General features: G+C 41.4%; 1 protein-coding gene across 2 annotated transcripts in view; it reads right to left on the reverse strand.

The window, feature by feature from the left end:
- CDH18 (cadherin 18) overlaps positions 1–22,680 on the reverse strand; it is a 659,070-nt gene that overhangs the window by 392,868 nt on the left and 243,522 nt on the right. The window contains exon 1 of one of the 2 annotated variants that reach the window (XM_087961173.1): positions 10,463–10,525. The exons of the other annotated variant lie outside the window; for it this stretch is intronic. The gene's annotated coding sequence lies outside the window, so the exon portion shown is untranslated. Of the gene's footprint in view, positions 1–10,462; positions 10,526–22,680 lie in introns of those variants that run through there. 2 annotated transcript variants of the gene reach the window in all.

The raw sequence follows: 22,680 nt of genomic DNA on the forward strand, positions 1-22,680 counted from the left end.
TCTACAATTCCCACTGCTGTTTTTACATTAGAGGGAGAGTCTGCCCATTTTGTGCACAACATCCCTGTATTATTTAGAAGTCTGAACATTGGGTCCCTACATTTTGCTGTGACCCTTCCTGCGTTAGTGTTCTCCTATGCATGAAAAAGATTTGGCTAAGTAATGAGGACACAACGTATGGGAGAAGGAAGAAGGTGAGGAAATTTAATCCCATTAGTCTCTTCCTCCTCTTCCTTATCATCATCATTTTATCTTGGGATCTCTCCAAATAAGCCCCCTTTTTTTAAACATCACTCAAATGATGTTGTTTTCTGCAAACTATGTATTTGGTGTGAATGTCTGTGGGGGGAAAATCCTGTGTTGAGCAAGGAGCATGAAATGAATGAAAACTTTACTCATGCAGGTAAATGTGAAAAAGAAGAGTCAACAGAAGCTGACACAATGTGAATACCATTAGTGGGGCTTCGTTAGAAAAGTGGCATAGTGAAAGCGCTTGACATCTGAAAGCCCAAATAGGACTGCTGATTACCCTTACTTAAGTCTAGGGGAAAAAATACTATGCAGAATTTAGCTATGGTTTATTGAAAAAGTTATAGGTAGTTACCTAACTAAGTCTTACTCGATTATTCTACAAATTGTAGAACATGTACATTTAGAACAGAAGAATTCAATGATCACCCAAAATTTGTTAGAGGTAGATTAGAGATTGACAATGGGGTTGTAAATGTCATCCAAATAGATTTTCTTGTTGATTCAAGGATGGGTATAAAATATGGTGATCCAGTAATGTCAATAGTTTTATTCTGGTTAATGTTTCTATTCAATATATCATAGGCCTATTTCTCCTTAGGATCATTGCTACTATTAATTTGAGAAAAAACTTATGTACTTGACAAAGTACATGTATATATAACAAGTGCAACTTAGTGATTATGCAAAACATCTAAGTTATTTCAAGAAAATTACCAAATTGCTCCTGAATCGAATTCTAACTATGGCTCCTCTGCAAAGTCAAAAGCTTAGTCGCTATATCTTCATATCTAATTGAAAGCCTGTGAACTAAATCATAGATGCTCAATAAATGATAAATAAAGTGTACAAGAATTAATGAGAGATAACATTCTGCTGTGTTTAAATCTGAAAGTTTTACAAACTCTTGTCCTGCATGCTGACAAGAGCACTTTTCAAAAAGTTTTGATTGTGAATCTGGGTCAGGGTGATTCAAATACTCTTTAAGAATGTACTTGACCGAGTCATTCCAATGGAAGTATATGGGATTTACAACATCTAGACTGCAATAGGCCAGACCACCAGTAAGCAGCAACAAAGAGATTTCAGTATTTTCTTGCTGTTATCTTGTGGTAGCCTGAATGCTGCTCACAGATGGTAGTCATATAGTATATTCTACTTACAAACAAATATGTGGTATTTGGACAACTAGGCTTTAAGGAAAAATACATCACTGATTCAGCAATTGATGGTGACAATGAGGAATAAATGTTGGTAATTTATCTCCTGCCACTTTGACCAGCAGCATATATAAGCAATAATTCATAAATAAGCTTAAAGTACTATATTAAAGATATTTTTAGGAGCAAGCTGTTCTTTTTCTTCACCAAACATTGTAAAGGGATTATATTAATATGTGGAAGTTGGCAATAGAATAAATTTGAGCTCTAAAATGTAATTTTAATTTAGAAATGTTAAAACCTTCAGTCTTCTTTTTTGTTTTGAAGTATATTTATCTTTGTATTCTCTCGATTTGAGAAACTGATATATTGACTCTTAACATGGTGCTGTATTGCAGCATCTTCCTTATTAAGTCTGATGAATTTGACACTTTGAACTAAATTTGGCTGTGCATTTCATTTTGGACAGAGAAATGGAAGAGGAATTGGACTACTGAGAAAGCAACTCTAATTCTATTTTAGCTACCAGCTTATAGAGTTTCCTCAGCCCTTTTACTCACTGAATAAATGCATGATATAGCCATGATACTGTTAGGTTCACCACCAGACATACTAGCCTTACCTTCAAGGACATATTCTACAGCCAGGTGAAATATGTCTGAGAGGAGAAAGTAAGTATACATCTCACCTCACCCCATATTTTCTAGACTGGTTTATGAATCAGGCTAATTTGTTATTTTTTTTTTTTAAATAAAGTTTTATTTGGGTTTTCACACATACAAAATACAAGTAAAACATCTTTTTTGAAAATAGCATGGTCCCGGGTTGAACTTCTTTATACAGACACAAAACTCATGCTCCTTTTTGTATTCTATTCCATATCTTATACTATTTTACATTTTCTATACAGTTTTTCCCCTCTTTTAATTTTCTCAATTTTATTTTGATTATCTCATCTCAATTCAAATCATTATATTTATACTTTTGTCTGTTCTGTTTCAATTTCATATTATCTTTTCTCATTAAACAAATTTTCTCTGGTAGTTACTAATTGGAGTATGACACCTTTATATCTTTTAATTACATCCATTCAACTCTTATTTAAACTTCAATATATACCTTAAGTTTATGACCTTCAATATAATACATAATATATAACTTCCAATCAAATTCTGCTTGATACATTCTTATAATACACACTATATTCTTTTTTTTTTTTTTAAAAAAAGAAAGATTGTAAATATATGTAATTATAAACCCTCATTCTGTTCCAGTTCAGTTCTATTATTAATAATCATAAAAATCTTAACATCTTTAACACTTCTGTTCAATTAAATATCATACTTCCTTAAAAACACATATAATCTCCATAATTAATTTTCCCTTATTTCTCTTCACATATGTTTTATAAATCATTAAATATACCTTTTGTTACATTTATTTATTGACAAGCATTCCACTGAATTACGATAGCTATTTTATCAGACATTTTAATCATACATTGTTTCATATTTTCTAAAATTATTTCAGCTTCTAATATAACCATACTATCTTATGTACCTTTGCAGAATCCCTTTTTCCATTAAGTTTTCACCCATTATCTCTAAATAGGCCCTGTTTCTCTATATTTTGCTTCTGTCCTTTATAACTTCTTTTCCTTTCTTTCTTCCCTCTCATCTTCTCCCTCCCCTTTTACCCCCTTGTCTCTCTAGTTCTAATTCTCTCTTCTGCATTTCCCTCTTTTGTTGCTTTCTGATTTTATACTTATTTTTCACTCTATTTTTTGGCGTGGAGTTGTTTTTCCCAATCTTAAACTTTCCATTCTTTTTCCCCCTTTCCTTTTTCCTCCCCTTCTCAGATTACTTGTTCATTAAAGATGGCTTCTTCTTTGTCACAATCTTCTTGTTCTGCAGGCATTTCTTGTTGTTTCTCATAATTCCAAATCTCCATTTCTAAAAACTGAAATATGAAGCCAAAAGAACCTCTCTCTTCTTGTGCATCTTCTTTGTACTTTTTAAGTTCCATTTTCATTTTTTTTAAAAGTGGAGCCATTTAAAAAGTTTTAAACAACAACCTGATTGATTTTAGTCATTCAAATACAATAACCAAAAATCCAGAAATCATCAAGTAATCCAGATAGTCCCAAGTTATATCTTCTTATTTCTTTTCCGACTTTCTCTTCCTGGGGTTTTTGTTGCGATATTTCAGTTAGAATGTATCTTTTGGAAGTCTTGTTGAGATTTTGCTGTAAGTTCTTTTTAATTCCAGGCAGTCTCCTCCCTTCCAGATCCTACCCTTTTATTCTTTTTCTTTCCTTTCCTGTTTTCAAAAGCTTTTAATTATCCAGAAATCTTTATTATCCCTTTGACTTTTTATTTTCAGCATTAAATGCCTATTGATGTCAAAGTGGATTTTTCCCAATTTCTTGCTTAAGTCTCTTAGCTGTCAGTATAGGAAAAGGAGAAAACCAAATCTTTTCCCTTTTCTCTCTCCTTCGCAGTTTAAAAATCTTCTTGGGAACAATGTTATTGTTTTTTAACAGATTCAATTCCAGGGTACCTTATTTGTTGCTTTTGCTGTTTGACCCGGTCAACCAAAACTTTCTCTTCTTATCTTCCTCCTCCACATTCTTTTCCGGTCGAGTTCTTCTTTGTGGTGGCCATTTCTGACCACCGCTGCAACCGCCTCCGGGGAAGGGAGTAATGGCCAGCTGGGGAGGAGATGCGGCTCTCCTCAACCCTGCTGACAGTCTCCCCCCTCTTCACCACCTCTACGGGGTGGCTTAGCCCCAAACCAGCTGGCTTGGGGCGCTCCAGCAGCAAGCACAGATCGAAGCCTCACAGAAACGAGGTTTCGGTCTGTCGCTGAAGAAGCTCAAACCAGAAGTTTTCGCTAATTTGTTATTTTTAAGCCATTGTTCATGAAACAAGCCATATATTTGAATTTTAACCTTATCAAATTTAAAGGAGGCTTTAAAAATTGATTTTCCCTAAGCTTTGAGTTAGAGTGAGCAGCAGATCCCATGTATTTGTTTGTTTTTAATTGTTTTTGTTCCAGAGTTTGGAGTTAATGTGTGTTTTATGACCATTTTTATTCACGATGTCCAGAGTGCTTGTACAGTTGGGCAGCCTCATAAATTACCAGATAAACAAAATACTGTGCCATGATTTGCTTAATTATGATACGTTGAGAAAACTACACTTGGTTAAGTTAATAAAAACCAGTGCCACATTCATTAAAGAAAGACAGATAATTCAAACCACATTGTAGAATCTGGAAGAATACATTATGACTTCCATAGATGGGCCCAATGAACTAAATATCAAGTTAATAGGTTACAAACCATTTATACAATGTCACTATGTTGCCATCTGCTCCTTCAGCATGCTCCCATGTGGCCAACCAGTATTCCCTCCAGTGGGCTAAGTGGGACAGCCTCCCAAATAGCAACAAAATATTTATTCCCCCTACTTTGTAAGAGAACAATGAGGTTTCCATACACTTGTCCTCTTGATGGTTACTACATTTCATTTCTTGTAGTTATGATATATATGATTCTGCTTTAGTGATTTTAAAAGTCTTATATTCTGCTCCATAGTGCTTTACAGCACTCTCTGAGCAGTTTATAGTGTCATTATCCTCAACAATTTGGGTCCTCATTTTACTGACCTGAAGGATGGAAGGTTGAGTCAGTCAGGATCAAACTGCTGGCAGTTGGCAGAATTTGCCTGCAATACTGAATTTAACCACTGCACCTCAATGGCTCTGGTTCTGGGTCTCATAATTTTATCTGCTTGCTGGTCTTGTGGCTTTCAGGAAACTTAACTCAATGACACATACTGTACACATTTCATTTGTTTAGCACATTCAGTGAAATTATTTCAACCCAATATAATTTCAATTATCAAGTTTTGAAAAACTAAACCAGTGTCAACTCCTCTTTACACAGTCTGATAAATGTGTCACTCAATTGACTATGACTGTAAAAAGAACTGTTTTTATATTTCAGAAATCAACTACTTCTCCATCCTTTAGAATAAGTATTAAAATGTTTTTGTGAATATTATTGATTTAATAAACCTTTAAACATGAATCATGTACATAATTTGAGCATTTCTCTAAATGTGGTTATGACACTTCACATGATTTGAAATGCTGAACAATTTAGTCCCCACAATTTGTTTTGAGATGTCTAAAGAGGAACTCAGAATAATATACAACATTTGTCTAATAATAGTGAGAGATACATCAAAGAATGTTACATTGGATGTTTTTATATGTTATATTTGTTATATAGTTATTAATAGAAAAATATGCAAGAGCAATAATCTGGTAGTTAATGAGCCATTCATTTAAGTAAGAAATGAAACAGCTTGCATGGTTTCTATACATCCTTTGCATAGTTTCTAGAAATAAAAATATTAAACTCGGTGTCAGATACTTCAGTAAACAGTAGCCAAACCAGAGGTGATATTCAGCAGGTTCTGATCAGTCCTGGAGAACTGGTAGCGGAAATTTTGAGTAATTTGGAGAACCAGCAAATATCACCTCTGGTGGGCCCCAACCCATCTAATATCTCTGATCAGCTGGGTCTTCTTTTGTTGCACTGTACAGGATAATGGAACTGGAAGGCAGGTTAGTGGGGTAGGGAGGGAATGGGGATTTTGCAGTAACCTTCCCCCAGGAGTGGGGTAGGAATGGAGATTTTAGAGTATCCTTCCTCTGCCATGCCACCAGACCACGTCCACCAGGCCACACCCACTAGGCCATGCCCACAGAACCAGCAGTAAAAAAAAATTGAATTCCACCACTGACCCAAATCCTCTATGTAATTATCCAGTTAAGATCAGTGATATTTTCTGTGGTGGTGCAAAACTTTGAAGAGGGCTTTGCTTCAATGGAAGTTAAAGCTACTCTGACAAGCAACATACCTAGCTTTCTTCTAAGAGTAACGGTAAGCAGCTTCATTGTTTTTGCATTGCTTTCCTTACATTTTTTTCTGGCACTTGAAGCCCACAGAAGAGTTTTGTTGTGAATCAATAAAAGTTACTAACATAAATGCAAATCAGGGTTTGGAAACCTGCACACCTGATTGGCCCTTATACAACAACTAGGGATTGGTCCATAAGTAGTCCCTGATTGGCCACTATTTGGACACTTCTCATTGGTTATAAGTTTGAACGTATGGCACATGTCATTGGTTAATAAGGTAGCAGATAACCCTATAAAAGGGTTGCTGTTGCCCATAGCCTTGTTCTGTTCTGTTCTATTTACGATTATTAAAGAGTTGAAGTCACTGGTCAGATGTCTGGTCTCCTTTATTTCCCAAACTTAACACTGGCGACGAGGATGGGATACGGAGACCGAAGAGCTGACTGAGTTACAGAGCAACCAACAGAGCACGTGGTCGAACACGCACCATCAACGGCAACATGGCCAGCGGTGCCGTACCACCGCTCCATTCAACCCAGAAACCTAAGACTGGGAGGCATACATGGACCAGTTCCAGATGTTTCTGGAGACCAACAATTTGAAAGATGCAACAACCGGCAAAAAAGAGCTATCTTTCTAACTCACTGCGGGCCTACCATGTTTAAAATGGCAAAGTCACTTGCCAAGCCAGCAGAGGTAAAAGAGATGGACTGGGACGTCCTCGAGCCCTTACTACGGGCTCACTACGCGCCCACCGTGCCAACCTTAGTCAGAAGACACGAATATTACCAGAGGGACCAACGGAAGGAAGCGAAAGCCTTGCCAATTACATCGCGGACCTCCGCAACCTTGGAGGCCTCTGCGGATTCGCAGACTTAGAAGAAGCCCTCCGGGACCGCCTGGTTCTGGGCCTAGAAGACGGCACGATCCAGAGCAAAATTATGGCTAAGGGGACATCAGCCTCAACGATGCCCTTAAAGAAGCCTCGGCAGCGGAGCGACCAAGAAATCGGCAGCCGAATGCGCCGCACCAACGCACCGCTACGTAAACTCGCCAATGATACCTCGCCTCGCTCAGAGAGACACCCGGTATCGACTCACCACGAAGACCTAGAATCCCCATCAAGCGATGAGGAAGAGGTCAACCGACTCGAGCGGGCGAGACCAGTTCACAAAACCCTCATTCCGACCGTGTGCAGGATGTGGGGCGAATCACCCACGATCCAACTGCAAATTCCTCAACGCACTCTGCCGAAATTGAGGGAGACGAGGTCACATCGCAAGGTTTGCGGAAGCAAACAGAACTCCAAACCCCGACAGGCCGAATGCCAATCTTCAGGATTCTTCAGCACACACCGAGAAAAACTGAACCACCAATGGGGAAACCACTCCTACAGAAACAAGCCGTCCACCACTTCCACCAGGCGTGAAGAAACCAGGGCGGAAGAGACCCACCAAACAATCACCATTGGCCACGCTACATCCCTTGATGCTGGGAAAATCCGAGTAAAGGTCGCCATCGAAAACAAACCTTGCGTGATGGAGGTAGACTCGGGATCTTCCCTCTCGATGGTGTCGTGGAAACGCTCCAACAGCTCATTCCAACAATTCGCCGCCAAGACCTTAACCTTCAAAGGGTTATACTCAAAGACTATCAGGGCAACCAAATTCCCGTCGTCGGGTCCCGCAGATTCCAGATCTCTTTCAAGGACCGTGCCGTCGCTCTGCCACTGACTGTCGTGGACCGCGACAGGCCTAGTCTTTAGGCCTTCAATGGTTCAGGCCGCTCAGAATTACTGTAGCGAGTCCACCGAGCCGAGAGCAACGATTGGGAGGAGGCACTCGTGCAAGAATTCCAAGATGTTTTCGCGAACGGACTAGGCAAGTACAAGGGGACCCGATCTCGTTTAACGTGAACCCGAGATAGCACCCATCCGCCTTAAGCCCGTCGGGTGCCATTCGCCTTGAAGCCTAAAATCGACGAACAACTCGATAAGCTAATAGCGCAGGGTGTGCTGGAACCCACCGACCACGCCCGCTGGGAAACCCCTATAGTGAGCGCCTATCAAGCCTGATGGGTCACTGAGAATTTGCGGAGACTACCGGGCCACATTAAACCACGCACTACAGCAAAGTGCATATCCAGTGCCGGTAGTGCAACACTTGCTCCATTCCCTGGGTGGCGGGAAAGTTTTCGCTAAACTAGATCTAGCCCAGGCGTATCAGCAATTGCCTGTAGATCCTACCACGGCAGAAGCGCAAACTATCGTAACGCATAGGGGCGCATTTAAATGCAACGGCTCCAGTTCGGGGTAAGCGTTGCCCGGAATCTTTCAGAGTTTAATGGAAAGGTTGTTACAAGGGATCAGAGGGGTCGTACCATATTTCGACGATGTACTCATCGCCCCTAACAAAGACATCCTAGAAAAGTGACTCAGAGAGGTTTACGAAGATTCCAAAACGCAGGCCTCAGAGTTAAAAAAGATAAATGCCAGTTATGTACCGAAAAAGTAGAATTTTTGGGATACCTCCTGGACAGCCAAGGAATCCATCCCACCAAAGACAAATTAAGGGCGATTAAAAGGCCCCCACTCCAAGGAACAAGGCAGACCTACAGGCGTTCCTTGGACTTATCAATTTCTAAAATGTCTTTTTACCCCACAAAGCAACGGTAGCAGAACCATTGCATAGACTATTAGACAAAAAAGCAACGTGGGTTTGGGGACAACGGGAACAATGTGCTTTCCAACAAGTAAAGAAATTGCTAACTTCTGATTCTGTACTTATGCAGTACAACGAGACTCTTCCGCTCACTATCACGTGTGACGCATCACCTTTTGGGGTTGGGGCAATTCTGGCCCACGTATTACCAAATGGAGCGGAAGCCCCCATCGCGTTTTTTCGCGAACCCTAGTTAAAGCTGAAAGAAATTATAGTCAGCTGGACAAGGAAGCTTTAGCTATTGTGGCTGCAGTTAAAAGATTTCATGAATATGTTTATGGCCGTGCATTTACGATAATTACTGATCATAAACCGCTACTGGGGATCATTGCGGGTAATAAACCAACCCGTATATATTGTCCCCAGAATGACCCGTTGGTCTGAATTCTTGGCGGCCTACAACTACACCTTGCAACATCGCCCAGGGAAATCAATTCTCCATGCTGATGCATTGAGCAGAACACCGCTCCCAGACTCTGTTGTAGATCCAGCCCCAACCATCTCAACACTACAGATCGAAGCTCTACATGCACCACCATTGACGGCTAGAGACATTGCCTTTGAAACGAAACGTGACCCAGTTCTGTAACACATCCTGCGCTGGGTTGAACGGGGTGGCCGACGGACCAAATAGCACCGGAATGGGCGCCTTTCAAAGCCCGCCAAACTGAACTGTTTTCCCAAAAAGGCTGTATCTTGTGGGCGATCAGTGCAAATCAGGGTTTGGAAACCTGCACACCTGATTGGCCCTTATACAACAACTAGGGATTGGTCCATAAGTAGTCCCTGATTGGCCACTATTTGGACACTTCTCATTGGTTATAAGTTTGAACATATGGCACATGTCATTGGTTAATAAGGTAGCAGATAACCCTATAAAAGGGTTGCTGTTGCCCATAGCCTTGTTCTGTTCTGTTCTATTTACGATTATTAAAGAGTTGAAGTCACTGGTCAGATGTCTGGTCTCCTTTATTTCCCAAACTTAACAAGTTTCTTAGGGACGTATGCTGAAGATTTTCCAAGCATATCCAGCCGTCCTAGGATTTTGAAGTGTTTTCTTTGTTGTTGTTGTTTTTCCTAAGGAGCTCAAGGCAGTGTACATCATGTTCCCTTCTCTCTCTCATTTTTCCACAGAAAAACATCCTTGTGCAGTAGGAAACAGCCTAAACAGTCAATTTTGTCTTCACTGATTTAAAAGATGATAAAAATTAACACCAGGGATAAAAGGCAATAACAAATACTTTCAAAGAGCAGGAGAACAACCTTAAACTTTGAGAGATGGTACTAAGGGGCTGTAACCCCAAACTATTCCAGGGCCAGAAGCGGCCAATCAAGGGATACTGTTTCACAGCCTATCTTGTTGCTACTCTGAGGATGAAAACATTCCACGTAAAAATGTACCTGGAAATTAAGATATTCTCCCTTTGTTTGTAACAGTCCAGATAACCAGAGTTCCTTTTTTTTCTCTTTCTTTTTAAAGAATCTTCTAAATTTCCACTCAAATGCCACTCAAAATATCAGTAGAAGAAAACAAAATATTAATTAACATTGATGCTTTTAGTTTTATTATTGATGCTTCTTGGATGTCTTTTTTAAAGTGTTAGAATTGTAAATCCCATGTAATGACTGTGTTTTTCATTTTCTGAGCAATTTTTTTCAAGATAGTTGATGGCTTGGTTCTGTTGGAATTTTATAAAAGAATCTTTAGTTATCACTGACAAAACAACCCTCTGTGTATTTAGCTTTTATTGTCCTTTGCATATTAAAAAAAACCTTAGCCCTTTTGTTATATTCTGATGTCAGTTATTTTAGTACTTTTAAACACTATAGTTGAGAATGTGTTGACATTCATTTATTCTTAGTTTGGAATAAATTAGACCTTGTACTATATATTTTAGTTAAATAATACATAGAGATGCAAAATAACATTTCAGAATTGTTAAGTTCCCTGGCCTATGTAGAAAACACTCCAGGATTATTTGTCCCATGTTGATTTGGAGCAGCCAGGGAGAAAAATTCAAGTTTATGAAGAAATTTGCAAAACTTGAAGTCTATCCCCCCACTGTCAGGGGTTTAGAATGGTCTCCAACCTTTCTGGCTCTGTGGACTGGTGAGGGGGAGAGGGGATGGTTCCACATGAGCAGTGGGTGGGTGCGTGCAGTTCCATTTGCACAAGTAGTGGACAAACACGCCCGCTGCTCACACAAATAGAGCTATGTGCATTTGCCTACCTGCTATTTGTGCAAGTGAAGCTGTGTGCACACATTCATACTCACCTATCACTTTCGTGGCCTGATTCTGAATGGGCCACACCCTGGTAATAGGCCACGGACTGGGATTTGGGGATCCCTTGTTTAGAATATCAGATAAGGTTTGCAAGAAGAACAAATTCTTAGATAAAATAAGATTCTTTGGCCCATGTAAATTGGAACATTTGGATTATAGTTTAGAGATTAAGCGTTTTAGTGAGAATTACACAAAGAGACAATTATTTTGAATACCAGAGTACCATTTGCTTGATCCCTATTAGCACTTGTCAACTATACAGCCAAATCATATTCTATAAGGTTCAAATTCTTTGCCAAAAACTGAGCATGTGAACCATGCAATTTAGAAATGTATTAACCTTAGGCATTCCCCAGATCCTGTTCAATGGGGGTAGCAAACAGGGATATATAGAATTTATCAGAAATGTATATATACAAGTGAAACTCGAAAAATTATAATATCATGCAAAAGTTCATTTATTTCAGTAATGCAACTTAAAAGGTGAACCTAATAAATGAGATAGACTCATTACAAACAAAGCAAGATAGTTCAAGCCACGATGTGTCATAATTGAGATGATTATGGCTCACAGCTCATGAAAACTGTTACGAACTAAATAAACTCATTCATCAATAACTATACTAGCTACTTCAGCAGCAGGCTTGTATTCCTGCACTTCTGATTGGCCCGCGGATAAGCGAATCGTGATTGGCCGATTCTGGCTGACCTGATTGGCTGACAACGGGCCGTCACTGATTGGACGCTTTTAGAGCGGTTACTTCAATTTCATTGGTTGTTGTGACAGCAGCCAGCTCTATAAAAGAGCTGCTGCTGCCCTAGTCATTGCTCTGTTCTGAAGTCACTATTAAAGAGTTGAGTTGAGTCACTATAGATGCCTCGTCTCCGTTATTGCGCCCACTCCTCCAGATCTAACACTGGCGACGAAGGTGGGATGCGGAGATGATAGAGCTGACTGAGCACTCGCTGAGTACCCGAACAGAGCATGTGGCTAAGAGCGCCAACAACGGCAAGATGGCCAGCGGCGCCATACCACCCGCTCCATTTGACCGGCTAACGAAGACTGGGACTCTTATATAGACAGGTTCCAGATGTTCCTGGAGACCAACAATCTGAAAGACGCTGCGCCTGGCAAGAAACGAGCGATCTTCCTGACCCATTGCGGGCCTGCTGTTTTTAAATGGCTAGGCACTTGCTAAACCAGCAGAAGTTAAGACAATGGATTGGGATACCCTCGCACCGATCCTCCGAGCCCATTATGCACCCGCAAAGGTTTGCAGAAAGCAAGCGGCGTCAAGCCCAATCCGAAGAACAACGGGCAGCCCACCTGTAAATCGGGACCGTCTGAATCACCAATGGAACCACTATCACTACAGAAGAAATCGAGCGCCTGCTGCATCAGCTAGGCGAGAAGGCGCATCAAACCATTACCATTGGTCACGCATCATCCTTGGATGCAAGAAAGATCCAGTGAAGGTCGCCATTGAGAATCGTCCATGCGTAATGGAAGTAGACTCGGATCGTCCCTATCAATGGTCTCATGGAAAACCTTCAAACAGCTGATCCCTGATATCCGTCGCCAGGACCTCAGCACCCAAAAAATCATATTAAGGGACTACCAGGGAAACAGGATTCCCGTTGCTGGTTCCTGCCACTTCCAGGTGTCCTTCAGGGACCACACCACAACTCTGCATATTACCATTGTCGATCGAGACCGACCCAGCTTGCTGGGGTTACAGTGGTTCGCTCCACTGGGAATTGAACTAGCTGGCATTCACCAGACCGGGAACAGCGATTGGAGAGTGGCCTCGTCCAGGAATTCCAGGGACGTGTTCACCGAAGCTAGAAGCAAGTACACAAGGGATCCCCCATATCATTTAGCCTCAACCCCGATGTTGCGCCCATCCGCCTTAAGCCTCGTTGAGTGCCATTTGCACCCAAGCCAAAGATTAATGAACAATTGGACAAATTAATAGCTCAGGGGGTGTTAGAACCGATCGATCATGCCCGTTGGGAAACCCCGATTGTAACTCCCATAAAGCCTGATGGATCGATAAGAATTTGTGGGGATTACTGGGCCACCCTAAATCACGCGCTTCAGCAGAACGCTTACCCGGTACCTGTGGTCCAACACTCCCTGGGTGGTGGAAAAATATTTGCAAAATTGGACCTCACCCAGGCATACCAGCAACTACCCATAGATGCAGAAACTGCTGAGGCCCAGACTATAGTCACGCACAGAGGTGCGTTAAATGTAATAGACTCCAGTTCGGAGTGAATGTAGCACCAGGCATTTTCCAAAGCCTGATGGAGAGACTGCTACAAGGCATAAAAGGAGTCGTGCCTTATTTCGATGACGTATTGATAGCTGCCCCCACTAAAGACGTATTAGAGAAACGACTCAGAACGGTTCTTCGGAAATTCAAAAACGCCGGTTTGAAAGTAAAAAAAAGACAAGTGTCAACTTTGTACTGAGAGGGTTGAATTCCTGGGGTACCTTCTTGACAAAAAAGAAACCCATCCCACTGAAAAAAAAGTAACTGCAATAAAAAATGCCCCAAGACCCAGGAATAAAACAGACCTCCAAGCCTTCCTAGGACTCATTAACTTTTATAACATCTTCTTGCCCCAAAAGGCGACTGTAGCTGAGCCCCTACATAGACTACGCAACAAGAAGGCTTCCTGGGTCTGGGGACATCGGGAAGAACGAGCATTCCAGCAAGTAAAAGATCTCTTAACCTCAGATGCTGTATTAATGCAGTATAACGAGACTTTGCCTTTAACTGTCACCTGCGACGCTTCACCGTTTGGGGTAGGAGCCATCTTAAGTCATGTTCTACCAAACGGAAATGAAGCACCTATTGCTTTCTTTTCACGAACTTTATCGAAGACTGAAAGAAACTACAGCCAACTCGATAAAGAGGCTCTTGCTATTGTATCCGCTATTAAACGCTTCCATGAATATGTATATGGCAGACCGTTTACCATAATAACTGATCACAAGCTATTGCTGGGCATTTTAGCGGGAGACAAACCAACTCCCCACTTATTATCACCCAGAATGACCTGTTGGTCAGAGTTTCTAGCCGCATACGATTATCAACTGCAACACCGCCCGGGGAAAGCCATTCCCCACGCTGACGCCTTGAGTCATGGTTCTCCGCTACCGGAAGCCATAGACGATCCAGCTCCAACTTTAACTGCACTCCAAATCGAAACTCTCCCTGCACCACCCCTGACTGCATGAGACATCGCCCGGAAACAAAAAGGATCCTGTATTTGCTCGAGTCCTCAGCTGGGTGGAACGAGGTTGGCCTGACAACGAACCCAACGACACCTTCGCGCCTTTCAAACACCGACAGACAGAACTGTTTTCCCAGAAGGGCTGCATCTTGTGGGGAGACAGAGTCGTCATTCCAGAAAAATTACAACATACAGTTCTAAAACTGTTGCACGATGGTCATCCAGGCATCGTGCGAATGAAGGCATTGGCAAGAAGATACGTGTGGTGGCCAGGTATCGATAAACAAATAGAAGCCTGGGTGGCCACATGCAACAAATGCCAGGAAATCCGCGCTGCCCACCGAAGGCACCTCCAACTGAATGGGACGCACCTCGTGGTCCCTGGTCCCGCACCCACATTGACTTTGCGGGACCCACCAAGGGACCCACTTTTCTCATAACTGTGGATGCCTATTCCAACTGGCTCGAAGTCCACAAAATGAAGAGCACCACCACAGAAGCCGTTGTTAAAAAATTAAATAGACTATTCGCTATGCACGGATTGCCTGACGTTTTAGTCTCGGATAACGGCCCCCAATTCACTGCCCTAGCATTTGAACAGTACCTAGCTGACCAGGGCATCCGCCATGCCTTAACCCGCCCGGCTCACCCTGCGGCCAATGGCAGGGCTGAGCGCATGGTCAATTCATAAAAAGACCTTGCACAAGATGGAACATGGAGACATTGACGACAAAGTAACCAGAATGCTTCTCCTCCAACACATCACCCCACACAGCATCACAAACAGAACCCGGCCGAACTTCTGATGGGCCGGGCTTCCGCTCACGCCTCGATCGCCTACACCCAACCTACACGCCAGAAAAACCTTGTAGTTCCAGCAGCAAGTGCCATGCGTTCAAGGTAGGCGACTTAGTCTTCTGCGAAAACTTCTTGGGTGATCCATTGTGGGTCCCCGCTACTATAACTCAAATTATGGGCCCCAGATCTTGACCGTCTACAAACTAGCGATGGGAAATTATGGAAGCGCCATATAGACCAACTTCGTTCCTGATTGGCACTAACCCTATCTCAACCCTGAATCTCAAACTGGGGGGGAGGAAATCAAGGGGTCGAAATAGAAATAGCAGACGACCCACTAACTGACGCCCAGCAGTCTGCACAACCAACCATGGGATACTCACCTTCCGGAGGTGGACCGAGCCGGGTGATTGTTTCGCCACAAAGCAGCCCGGCCATAGAAGCAAGTCCAGGGAACCCGGATGACAACAGAGAGGACAGCCCTGAGTCCCCGAGCGGAATATTGGAACCGTTTTCGCCACCCGGTTCTACAAACAGCCCATCAGAGCCAGCGCCAGAGCAGAGACCGGTGGAACAGCGAAAATCGAATAGACAGGTGAAACGGCCTGCCTACTTACGAGAATACGTCACCCCACCCCTCAGATGGAACCTAGGGGGGAGGGGTGTTACGAACTAAATAAACTCATTCGTCAATAACTATACTAGCTACTTCAGCAGCAGGCTTGTATTCCTGCACTTCTGATTGGCCCGCGGATAAGCGAATCGTGATTGGCCGATTCTGGCTGACCTGATTGGCTGACAACGGGCCGTCACTGATTGGATGCTTTTAGAGTGGTTACTTCAATTTCATTGGTTGTTGTGACAGCAGCCAGCTCTATAAAAGAGCTGCTGCTGCCCTAGTTGTTGCTCTGTTCTGAAGTCACTATTAAAGAGTTGAGTTGAGTCACTATAGATGCCTCGTCTCCGTTATTGCGCCCACTCCTCCAGATCTAACAAAAACCCCAAATCCACAATCTCAGAAAATTAGAATATTGTGAAAAGGTTCAATATTCTAGGCTCAAAGTGTCCCACTCTAATCAGCTAATGAAGCCATAACACCTGCAAAAGGTTCCTGAGCCTTTAAATGGTCTCTCAGTCTGGTTCAGTAGGAATCACAATCATGGGAAAGACTGCTGACCTAACAGTTGTGCAGAAAACCATCATTGACACCCTCCATAAGGAAGGAAAGCCTCAAAAGGTAATTGCAAAAGAAGCTGGATGTTCCCAAAGTGCTGCATCAAAGCACATTAATAGCAAGTTATATGGAAGGGAAAAGTGTGGAAGAAAAAGGTGCACAAGCAGCAGGGATGACCGCAGCCTGGAGAGGATTGTCAGGAAAAGGCCATTCAAAAGTGTAGGGGACTTTCACAAGGAGTGGACTGAGGCTGGAGTCAGTGCATCAAGAGCCACCACACACAGACGGATCCTGGACATGGGCTTCAAATGTTGTATTCCTCTTGTCAAGCCGCTCCTGAACAACAAACAGTGTCAGAAGCGTCTTACCTGGGCTAAAGAAAAACAGAACTGGTCTGTTGCTCAGTGGTCCAAGGTCCTCTTTTCTGATGAGAGCAACTTTTGCATATCATTTAGAAACCAAGGACCCAGAGTCTGGAGGAAGAATGGAGAGGCACACACTGCAAGATGCTTGAAGTCCAGTGTGAAGTTTCCACAGTCTGTGTTGATTTGGAGAGCTATGTCATCTGATGGTGTTGGTCCACTGTGCTTCATTAAGTCCAGGGTCAATGCAGCCATCTACCAGGAGATTTTGGAGCACTTTATGCTTCCTTCCGCAGACGAGCTTTATGGGGATGCTGACTTCATTTTCCAGCAGGACTTGGCACCTGCCCACACTGCCAAAAGCACCAAAACCTGGTTCAATGACCGTGGGATTACTGTGCTTGATTGGCCAGCAAACTCTCCTGACCTGAACCCCATCGAGAATCTATGGGGCACTGCCAAGAGAAAGATGAGAGACATGAGACCGAACAATGCAGAAGAGCTGAAGGCTGCTATTGAAGCATCCTGGTCTTCCATAAGACCTCAGCAGTGCCACAGGCTGAAAGCTTCCATGCCACGCCGCACTGAGGCAGTAATTGCTTCAAAAGAGGCCCAAAGCTTATACTGAATACATATGGTGCTTATACTTTTCAGATGTACAATATTGTTCTATGTACAAGCCTTGTTTTATTGATTGCATGTAATAATCTAATTTTCTGAGATTGTGGTTTTGGGGTTTTCATGAGCTGTAAGCCATAATCATCACAATTATGACAAATCACAGCTTGAGCTATCTTGCTTTGCATGTAATGAGTCTATCTCATATATTAGTTTCACCTTTTAAGTTGCATTACTGAAATAAATGAACTTTCACCTGTAGTTCAACTTCTACTAAGCTCTCAGGTTTAGAGAGATACAGATCCCTGGATACAAGGACATGACATAAAAACATAATTGGAAAAATCTATCTATCTATCTATCTATCTATCTATCTATCTATCTATCTATCTATCTATCTCTATCATCTATTAGTATAAAAGTAGAGAATTTTCAAAATCCTTCAGAGTTAGGCAAGGAATCAAAATCCTTCAGAGTTAGGTGAGGAATCATGTAATATAAAATTCATCTTTCTCTAATTTGAGAGTTTAACAGAATGTGAACTATATATATACATAGCCAAGACAAAACTATTTCCTTTCTACAGAAATGCATTTGGCAGTTTCTGTCTGAAACTGTTGAAAAGGTTAACATTGTATTAAATATATACCCCAAATGAGTTCCAGCTGTGAGCATGTGGGAAGCCTTTTGCGGTTTCTGCAGAAAACACCACAGTTATTATTACTAACTGCCAGTACATTGACCCAGAATCAATGCTGAGACATTTCAATCCCATTTTCTTTTAAGTTTCTCTCACTCACTTGCTTTTCTTTACACATGTCTCAAACACTAAATACAAAAGATTATTTGAAGGTTTCCTTTAGATATTTTGGTCCAGTATATAGATGGCTAAAAAGTCTAAACATCATTTTATAACAACAGAAAAAAATTGGGTTTTTTAAAATAAGTTTGTTGTGCTAGTTGAAGAATGGAATATACAGAGCCGTAGTGGTGCAGTATTGCAGGCTAATTCTGCCAACTTGTAGCAGCTCAATTCTCACTAGCTCAAGGTTGACTCAGCCTACCATTCTTCTGAGGTTGGTAAAATGAGGACACAGATTGTTTGGCGGCAATACGCTGACTCGTAAACCGCTTAGAGAGGGCAGTAAAGTCTAAGTGCTATTGCTATATTAAACTATAGCTGCAGATGAACTGTGAAATGTAATAGTCAAACTTACAATGTATACCTTATAAATTTGACTATTACATTACACAATATATTTACATAGTTTGCCCAGACTTCATAATTAAGATATCTCTTTATTTTTGAACTGGGGTCTAGTTATTCTTAAGGCTACATATAAAATACAAACTTGAATATGAAATTATAATTTTTTATTAAATTATCAGTCTATATTTTAGTAGTCATATGCATGTTTTTTTCTGTTCTAGGCTAAGTCAAAACTTCGATCTTCAGTGATGGAGGCAAAGCAGAGAAAGCTTCTTAAATATACATTTAGGTACATTTAGGGATATCATATCGTACACTTGAAGATTTTAATCATCATCTTCTGGTTTGAGTTCCTTTACTGACAGACCGAAACCCTGATCGTACATGGTTTCGATCTGTCCTCGCCGACGGAGTGTCCTGAGCCGGCTGGTTTTGGGGCTAAGTCACCCCGTAGAGGTGGTGAAGAGCGGGAAGACTGCCAGCAAGGTTGAAGAGAGCCACATCTCTCCTCCTCAGCTGGCCATTACTCCCTTTCCCGAAGGTGATTGCAGCAGTGGTCAGAAATGGCCACCTCAAAGAAGAACTCAACTGGAAAAGAATGTGCAGGAGGAAGATAAGAAGAGAAAGTTTTGGTTGACTGGGTTAAATTGCAAAAGCAACAACGTAAGGTACCCTGGAATTTAAACTATTAAAAAAAAAATAACATTGTTCCCAAAGAAGATTTTGAAGCAGCGAAGGAGAGAGAGAAGGGAAAGGATTTGGGTTTTTTTTCTTCCCTTCCCTATATTGACAGCTAAGAGACTTAAGCAAGAAATTGAAAAAAAAATCCACTTTGACATCAATAGGCATTTAAGCTGAAAATAAAATGTCAAAGGGATAATATAGATTTCTGGATACTTAAGAGCTTTTAAAAACAGGAAAGGAGAGAAAAAGAATAAAAGGACAGGATCTGGAAAAATGGAGGAGACTGCCTGGAAGTAAAAGGAATTTACAGTGAAACCTCAACAAGATTCCTAAAAGATACATTTTAACTTGGCAACAAAATAATAGAACCCCAGGAAGTGAAAGTGGAAAAAAGAAGCAAGAAGAAACAGCTTTGGATTATTTGGATTATTTGGTGATTTTTGGTTATTGCATTTAAATGACTAAAATCAATCGGGTGGTTGTTTAAAAGTGTTTAAAATGACACCACTTTTAGAAGAACTGAAAATGGAACTTAAAAAGTACAAAGAAGATGCACAAGAAGGGAGAGGTTCTTTTGGCTTCGCATTTCAACTCTTAGAAATGGAGATCTGGAACTATGAGAAACAACAAGAAACGCTTGCAGAACATGAAGATTGGGACAAAGAAGAAGCCATCTTTAATGATCAAGTAATTTTATGTGGGGGAAAGAAAGGAAAAGGGGGAAAGAGAACGAAAAGTTTAAGATTTGAAAAAAACAACAAAAAAAGAATAGTTTGAAAAATAAGTATAAAATTAGAAAGCAACAGAAGAGGGGATTACAGAAGAGAGAATTAGAAGTAGGGAGACAATGTTGGTCAAGTGACTCATTTAAAGGAAACAACCCATGACACAATACGAAATGCTACTGCACAGGATGATTGGCTGAAAAAAAATCCCATTTGTGTTCATTTAAAGATGGCATAGCTTGGAGAGGAAATAAAGTGTACGTGCCAGCCAAGTGTAGGAACAAAATACTTACAAATTGTCATGATGTAAAACAGGCAGCACATTTCAGATTTTTAAAGACATTACATCTAACCCGCCGTCAGTTTTGGTGGCCCAAAATGAGGGTTGATGTCAAACACTATGCAAAGACATGCCATGTATGTGCAACATCTAAGCCTAGAATAGGCAAACCAATGGGACTATTGCAAACAGTATCAGAGCCAACACGTCCATGGCAAGATATAGCCATGGATTTTATTGTTGAATTGCCAAACAGCAAGGGATACACTGTAATATGGACCATAATTGACTTATTTTCAAAACAGGTGCACTTTGTCCCCTGTAAAGGCCTACCATCGGCAGGACGATTGGCAGACATGTTTGTGACACAATTGTATAGATTATATGGGGTGCCCAGAAGAATAATATCTGACAGGGGGGTGTAGTTCATGGCGTGATTTTGGAGGGTGTTCCTCGTTTTGATGGGGTCTTCTCAGGGACTCAGCTCGGCATGCCACCCGAGTACAAATGGAGCTGCAGAAAGAGTGAATGCCATGGTCGAACGATATTTAAGATCCTATATCTCACATCATCAAAGAGAATGGGTAGATTTATTACCGTTCGCTGAAATTGCTCACAATAACGCACTGCATAGCAGTACCGGGTAGAGTCCATTCTATATAGTACATAGTATGGAATTTGGCCCAAGTTCGGAATTCATCTGTCAAGAAGAAGACCCACCTGGTGTTAAAGAATGGGCAGAAAAAATTACAAGGATGTTGGAATAATATACAAAAAGCGTTAGAAAAAGCTTCCAGAGAATATAAAACTCAAACAAACAAAAAACAACAGGATATTAAACCCTTCCAGGTGGGAGATAAAGTATCTTTCTACAAAATATATCAAATTAAAACTGAACAGCCAGAAACTGGGTCCAAAATATTTAGGCCCTTTTGATATAGTAAGAGTAATCAACCCCGTGACAGTTAAACTCAAATTACCGTCATGGCGGATCCATCCTGTTTTTCATACAAATTTACTTAAAACAAGTGTCACTAGAAACGACGAGATACCTATGAAACCAGTACGTGGAGAACCAGAACAATTTGAAGTAGATAGAATACTAGATTCTAGAATACGAAGACATCCTATTCAATACCTAGTACAATGGAAAGGGTATCCCGAATCGGAGGCATCCTGGGTGAATGAGTCGGATATGTGTGCAGATAGACTGAGGAAAAAATTCCACAACCATCATCCCGATAAGTCAGGGGGCGTTGTATAACCTCTATACTCCATTATCCCTTTGTCTAATGTGTTCTTGTATTCTAGGCAGAATCTTGGTAGAGGGGGCCGCCCTGTCACAACTCCAATAAAGAACGGACTGGAGCCGAGACAGCCAGGATGTGATATGACCATAGTTTTTTACTTGCCTTACATTGATTATGTTACCACGTTGACGTTATAATGAATATTCTTCAAATGACTGACATCAACTTCCTGACAAGGAGTGATGCAATAATAATAATTCATGGCTGGATGTCAAGGGGGTGGTGTTGTAGTGATGGTGCGAGGCAAATGGGGGTCCATGGATTCATCGAGCAGGGGAAAGGTGCAGTTAGCATGTTTCTTTCATTTAAGGATGCTGGATATTGGCAGCAAAGGCGGCTGGAAGGTGGTTATAGTAATTATGTTGTTATCCAAAGTATAACATGTATAAATATAGCTCTAGGTTGCAATAAAACCCAGAGCTGACTTTAAACATAATTTGATCGCTGTTACCTGTTGTTGTGGTGTGGGAGACGAATAAAAACTTCACTGAAGCTACATGAGTGAGTTGATATATTATCGTTCACCCTCTCAATATCGGACAAACAGCTGACACTTAACTAGGGGCTCTCCCAAACCCCTGTGAACCCCCAGCAGCCCACCCCTGATCCATGTCATATTGCTCTAAGCAGGGGTTGGCAATTAACAAAGAATTATCTTTATGAAAGTGTGAAAAGATGGGTTAACTTTTATGCTTTGGGGATAACCACTCTATAAAGCCTTAGTAAGACCACAGCTAGAGTACTGCATCCAGTTTTGTTCACCACATTATAAAAAAGATGTTGAGACTGTAGAAAAAGTACAGAGAAGAGCAACCAGGATGATTAGGGGACTGGAGATTAAAACATATGAAGAACAGTTACAGGAACTGGGCATGGCTAGTCTAGTGAAAAGAAGGACCAGGGGAGACATGATAGCAGTGTTCCATTAT

This window comes from Notechis scutatus, chromosome 3, assembly GCF_049901735.1.
Source record: "Notechis scutatus isolate UNSWTSFEM ecotype Mainland chromosome 3, rNotScu1.2, whole genome shotgun sequence".
NCBI classification, from domain to species: Eukaryota; Metazoa; Chordata; class Lepidosauria; order Squamata; family Elapidae; genus Notechis; species Notechis scutatus.